This window comes from Salvia miltiorrhiza, chromosome 6 (genome assembly GCF_028751815.1).
Source record: "Salvia miltiorrhiza cultivar Shanhuang (shh) chromosome 6, IMPLAD_Smil_shh, whole genome shotgun sequence".
NCBI classification, from domain to species: domain Eukaryota; kingdom Viridiplantae; phylum Streptophyta; class Magnoliopsida; order Lamiales; family Lamiaceae; genus Salvia; species Salvia miltiorrhiza.
This window is the reverse complement of record NC_080392.1, coordinates 31,686,967-31,693,777: the sequence shown is the minus strand read 5'-3', so window position 1 is coordinate 31,693,777 and position 6,811 is coordinate 31,686,967. Positions and strand designations below refer to the sequence as shown.

Genomic DNA, 6,811 nt, shown 5'->3' with positions numbered 1-6,811 from the left:
GTCGATTCCTTTGGTGAAAATTCAATGGAGACATCACGGTCAAGAAGAATCAACATGGGAACTTGAAGAAAAGATGAAAGAGAAGTATCCAGAGCTTTTTCCCGAAGGTGAACAACTCAAATTTCGGGACGAAATTTTTTTTAAGGGGGGTAGGATGTAACACCCCGTACTTTTCCTATGATGTGAGATAGTGTCTTAACACTATTGAGAGTACTGAGATGTCGAAATACGAGACTTTTTTTTTATATGAGTAGATAAGACAGATTGTCTTTTAAATAGAGATACGAGTGAATAAATCAATGATGGAGCTAAAGTGAAGAGATGTGATAAATGAGTTGAGATAGAGATGCTGATTGAATTGAGCTGAGATTTTATTTTATTTCCAACCACCGGGAATAGAGTTACCGGATACTGAATTATCAGAGACTGACTGTCCTATTAAGAAAATAGGAATACTGAGTTGGAAATAGAGTCGAGGACGAAAGAGTGAGAAACCTTGATATATAGAGTCGGTCAGAGAGACGTCTAGCTTATTTGAGCCTGCCGACTATTTTGATGTGATGTTATGTGAATTTACATGACTGAATGATTATGTGATTTTCGTGATGTGTGTCACTGTGACCGAGTTATTATGATTTTTATTTGAGACCTTAGCACTTGGAATTTTTATTAAGTTTACAAAGCAAGTGCAGTTTATTTTTATCGAGAAATCGAATGATGCCGGTTTATGAAAATTTTTCCGAGCATAATATTTTTTTAAATTAATTTTCTTCCTACGAAGAGGAATATTATATATATGTGAGTGCACTAATATGAGTGCTATAATTATTATTTTGGTCACATGAATATTTATGATGTGGTATTTTATTAATGAGTGACATTACCATAGTTTTGTGATTTTATTTGATCACCTTTCACACACTTTATTTAATTACCCATACCATATGTCATATGCCTAAATTTTGCTAAGTATAGAATTGAGAGAGTAGAGATTAGAGAGTAGAGATTAAGAAAGTGTAGAGATTTGAGAGAGAAAGAAGAGATTAGAGTGAGAAGATGCATTAATGCCAAATATTCTCTAAAGATTCACAAATCTTTTATAAGATTTCCAAATCCATTTCATATCTTGCAAGAATTCCTCTCTCTCCTTCTTCCCTAATTTTCGAGCTCTCTCTCCCTCCCTTCATCTCTCTACTTTCCTCCATTGTTAGCCATTGATGAAACCTTCGAAGCTTCACCCAAGTATGCCAAACACATAAATCACTACTTAAATCCTCCATAAACACCTCTTATCAACTTAAATCCAAGAGAATCCTTGAAGATTGGTTTCAAGAATAGTGAGAGAAAATTTGGATAATTGGTGAAAACTTGGGTAAGTGATCTCCATATTCATAGATATAATTTGTATGAGTGTGTATATGAGCTTATTTGAAGGATTGGAGCAAGAAATCACCCCCTCCCTTTTTCCTTCAAATTTTCGAAAAAATGGGTATCTTACCCTTCAAAAATTTTTCTTCTTCTTTCCTTGAATTGAGGTGAGAAAAATGAACTATGTGATGTTTGGTGATGATTGAGGTGTGTTTTGAAAAACTATGTTTTGAGATGTAAAGATTCGATGAGTTTAGTTTACCCCAAATTTGGGAATTTTTGGGTTGATGATCAAGGTGATGAATTGATGATGAAAATGAGTTTATGAGGTGTATATGATGATGATTGATGGAGTAATTTGAGTATATGATGTCAATTGGAGTTTTGATGTGAGTTAGTTTACTAGAATTAGGGATATGTGTATATATGCCCTTATTTGTGAATTGATGGTTTTGATGTGAGATTAAATGACAAAAATTGATAGATATATGATGAGATTAAAGATCCATGTGAGTTTATAAAATTTCAAAGGGTTTAGTTTAATAAAAATTAGGACTTTCTTGTCTATGTGTTTAATAAGTGTTTTGGCTTAAGATATATGAAATTGAACATGATGTTAGGGTTTTATTATGTATGATTAAGTCTATTGTTAACTAAGTAAAATTTTGACTTGAGTTAGTTTATGAGAATTTTTGAGTCTTCATATTTGAGAAGTCATCGAATGTTTAAATGTGGTCTATTTTGATTTATGACCATTATGTGAAAGATGTCATGCTTTTGTTGAGAATTTTATGTTGATATATGAGTTTTTCACTAGAGTTAGTTTACATGATAAAAAGGGAAATATATGTGTAAAATGAGTTACATGATGTATGGAGTCAATAATGAATGATTGAGTGTTTTTGAGCATGAGATTGAAAAGAGAATTTGATTGATACGTTGTTGAAACGTTTCCCTTGAGATTTGAGTTAAGATGTAAAAGAGGAGAGTTAATTTGAGTATGATGAGTATTTTGATGTATTTGAATGTTTTTAAGTGCTTTAAGTGCTTAAAATGAGTTTTGATGTGGTTGCTTTGTATAAATGTTAATTTGAGCATTTAAGAGTTGGGAATGAATTTTTGGTGATTTTTCGTAGGCTACTGACCTACTGTGATCGACGGTTTTTCGATGTCAAAAAGCTTTGAAAATTTTACAGAATGTCCCTACATGAGTCTTGAGCACCTCTGTAAAATTTCAAGTCATTTGGACTTGATTTACTATTTTTATAAAATGCAAAACCAAATCTGCACATTTCTGCCGGGAATTTCAGAGAACAGGGGACAAAGTCATTCATTTCAGTGACTTCCTGTGTGAATTAGATTTCCAAATTTTTATGGTATCAACCTTACTGTATGGGCTAGATATCCACCAAATTTGAGCGCAGTTTGACAACGTTTACTATTTTTGAAAAATCAAACTTTTCGATTGCTCAAAACTGCCGAATATGGTAGACTGTAGTAAAACAGTCATATCTCCCAAACCACTTGGAGTTTCTGACTCTACTTTTTTTTAAATGAAACTAGACTCAAATACCTTTCTTTTGGTATGAGTCTGGAATCCAGGGGATGTCGGAGTCAGAACGTGTTAAAGTTTGAAGTCGAGTCTGTGTAAAAACAGAACATGTCTTGATGATGTTTGATGGTATTTTCTTATGTGCCTTATGTGATTGTGTTGCCTAAGTGTTTGAATGAGATTAGACGAGCCTTATATGAGTGATAAATCGAGACTTAGAACCATGATTTTCTTGAAACCTATCCTTAGACTTAAGGATTTGAAATGAGTGAAGAGTTTATGTAGAGTTGGTTAAGAAGATAGAATATAATATAGAGCATGAGTTGAGGCATGAGTTTTTATCGTTGAGTTCTAATCGAGATTCATTTTATGACATGAACCTTCGATGATGACGATGATCCCTGAAGACACGAGCAGAGCAGGGAAGTAAGTAACTCCGCTTTGACGGGAGTTTTTGAGTAAGGTCTTCAGGTGGGCAATATTTTGAGTATAAATATATTATCCGAGTTTTCCAAAATGATTTGATGATATAATGATGTTATGAGCTTATCAAATGTTTTGAGATAAATGATGTTTGAGAACTGTTTGACTTGCCAATTTTTTGATGTTGAGCTTGTGTGTTACCCTCTACTGATGAGACGAATTCGGTCCTGCCACAAGCGGGATTTTGTGCACAGAGGTGACTGTGAGCCGTCTTCGGGTCGGCCGGTCACGGTACTTGAGAGGGAGGCCTACTTCTCAGTACCTTTGATGATGAGTAGTGGATGTGGTACATACATGATGAATGTTTAAACTGCGCAGTTACTTATTTATGATGTTGATTATGAAAACTGCATGCACAGATTCATTGATACTAACTTATTTCTGTGTATTGCTGAGATGTGGCAAGCTTCAAACTTATAGCTCTAAGAGCACCTTTCTTGTTTTTCGGCGTTTGCCCACTGAGTATTATATACTCACGCCCTGCATGTATTTCTAAATGTGCAGGCTAAGCGAGGAGTGAGATTGGTCTGGTGCTGGTGGGGGATCGTTGGATGACGTATTTACTTTATCGTATTTTCCTTTTTTATCGATAAAGTCTTGATGTGAAGTTACCTTAAATATGAATCAAGTAATATACTCACGGTTATGTGTCTCCATACATGTAATCGGTTCGCCTTTTGCTGCGATACTCTGCATATTATTTTTCCTTACGAAAAATAAGCTATACCTGTTTTGTTTTTGTTCGTGAAATTCCTGATAATTAAAAAGTTACAACAACGTTGACGATTTTACCCTTGGGTTCAATTAATAATATTTTCCTTAGCATGCTTTGATGTGAGCTTCCGCTTGATGTTCGACCTACTCTTCTATTCCTTTATTCTTTAAAAATAGTCGTATCGATACTCGTACCCCACTATCACTAGTGTCGGGATTTCGGGCTGCGACACAGCTTCTCGTTCTGCCCATACTGAGCCAATAACTCCGGTTTGCTTGCCTCTATTCCCCCAGCTAGATAGACCTCCTGGATTAATTCCTTGATCTTCTGGTCTACCTCTACCTCGGCTTCTAAAGTGCTTTCTCGGAGAGAGTAAAGCTCCATGATGGCTTCCTTCATCTCATCATCCTCCATATGTTCTGCATCCCTATCAGTTAAACCATACTGAATCACCTTCTCTGTAGTATCCCTGGAACCGAAAGCAATTCCTTGTTCCTGCACCAAGGATTCAAATACATCGACCATGTCTACCGTTTCCATTGCCTGTTTCCTCTTCATGGTCTCATAGATGTTGAATTCCACTTGAACTCCATCGAACTCACATGTCAAGATTCCGGTTTTCATATCGATCTTAGTTCCAGCGGTCATCATGAATGGCCTCCCCAATAGTATGGCATTCTCTCCTGTTTCGGGTCCGGTATCTAGAACATAAAAGTCTGCTGGAAAAATCAAATCCTCAACCTTGATCAGTACGTCTTCCACCACTCCTTCAGGGTAAGCGTTGGACCTGTCAGCCAACTGTATGACCACACGGGTGTTCCTCATCTCGCCAATATTCAATCTCGTGTATACAGCCAATGGCATCACATTAATGGAGGCTCCCAGATCCATCATTGCCTTATCCATGTTGGTTCCTCCTATGTTGCATGGAATGGTGAACATCCCTGGATCCTTTCGCTTAGTGGGTAGCTTCCGTTGGATCGCTGCCGAAACACTTTCTCCCATCACGTATCGGACTTCTTCCTCCATTTTGACTTTTCTTGAACAAAGGTCTTTCAAGAATTTGGCATATTTTGGAATTTGCCTGATAGTATCGAGTAGAGGTATGCTCAACTCAACCTTTTGAAACATCTTCATCATTTCACTTGCTTCCTTCTTTCTAGCTTTCTGTTTCAGGCGTCCTGGGTAGGGTGCCTCGGTTGGGTTGCTACCTCCAGCTTGTTCATCAGTTGGACCTTTCCCACTCTTATTCCAGCCTCCTCGAAGCAATTCAGCCTCTGCTAACAATTCTTCCTCATTTTCCTCTCCCTCAGGGAACTCAGTCAGCACAACTTGGGCATGTTCTCTGGGGTTGATTCCCATGGCTGGAAGTTTACCAGCGTTCTCCTCCAGTTTGACCACGGCTTTAGTCAAATGACTAATTTGCTGGTTAGTTTGGTTCATGCCGGCACGAATTTCATTGCGAAATTTCTCGCTCTCCTTAGCCATGCTTTCAATGGCTTCTTCCCAAGGTGCTCTCCGATGTGGTGGTTGGTAAGGGGGTTGTTGCTGATTTTGGTTGTGGTGTTGAGGTGGTCCTAACTGGTACTGTTGTTGACGCTGGTTCTGATTATACTGAGGACGTTGCACTTGTGCGGCCATATTGTTCTGCTGTTGGGGCGGACCATCTTGCTTCCACCGGAAGTTGGGGTGATCTCTCCACCCTGGATTGTAAGTATTTGCATAAGGATCATACTTCTGTGGATTCCCATCATGTCTTCCTATGGCGTTGACATCAACAATATCTTCGCCAAAATTGGGGCAATTTTCAGATTGATGTCCTGTGGCATCGCAAAGGCCACACTGGCGAATCTTCTTCGGTATAGTCAAGCTCGATAGAAGTTCCTTGAGTTCGTTCATACTCTTCTCCATAGTTTTCTCCAGTTTAGACATCTCCTCCTTCTCTTCAGCTCTCCTTGGTTTTTCCAGATTCCTTTCATGTCCTTCATCGCGTGATTCTTCTGCCATGGTGCCTAACAATTGGAAGACCTCCAATGGGGTCTTACTCATCAACGATCTATTGCAGGCTGCTAGGACCAAACTGCGATCGTTTTTCCGCATGCCTTTTACAAAACTCTCCGCCTGATCTTTTGGAGAGATTTGGTGATGAGGACAATTGCTTAACATCCTCTTGAATCTCGTCCAGTATTCGTAGAAGGATTCTAGCCCATCTTGCCTGATGCTGCGGATATCCCATCTCATCCCATCTCATCACGTTTCGTGTCTCGCTATTCGTGCTCCTGCGCGCAGTCGTCTTTCTATACGATCAATATCAGGATCAAACACCAATGTGAAGGAATATTTAATTGAATTAACGTTCCACTTTGCCCGATGATCGTTTCTTGGTTATTATTAATTTACCATACAACGAGTAATCCTAACATGCTCCTATGAATTTAACAGCTGCACACAGGTGTTAGGATTTACTTACTTGTGAATCGGATGCACAGATGATTGATGATAGTATCGAACAACTCCAGTTCTGATCTTCTGGACTGTATCCCGCTCAAGTCTCACCGTTGAATGGACAACGAACTGTGAGAAATCCCAAGCTAAAGAACTCCCACGTTTCCTGCGCCTCTCTCAGTTCTCAAATACTAGATAATTATCAGTGTGTATTTCCTGAGAGCTGACAGCTGTATTTAATAATACAG

General features: G+C 38.3%; 1 long non-coding RNA gene across 1 annotated transcript; it reads left to right on the top strand.

Moving 5' to 3' along the window:
- Positions 1-1,154: 1,154 nt before the first annotated feature.
- Positions 1,155-4,287, top strand: LOC130989087 (uncharacterized). The gene is made up of 3 exons (XR_009090458.1): positions 1,155-1,372; positions 3,328-3,391; positions 3,908-4,287. It is a non-coding gene; the product is annotated as an uncharacterized LOC130989087 (long non-coding RNA).
- The last annotated feature ends 2,524 nt before the right edge of the window (positions 4,288-6,811 follow it).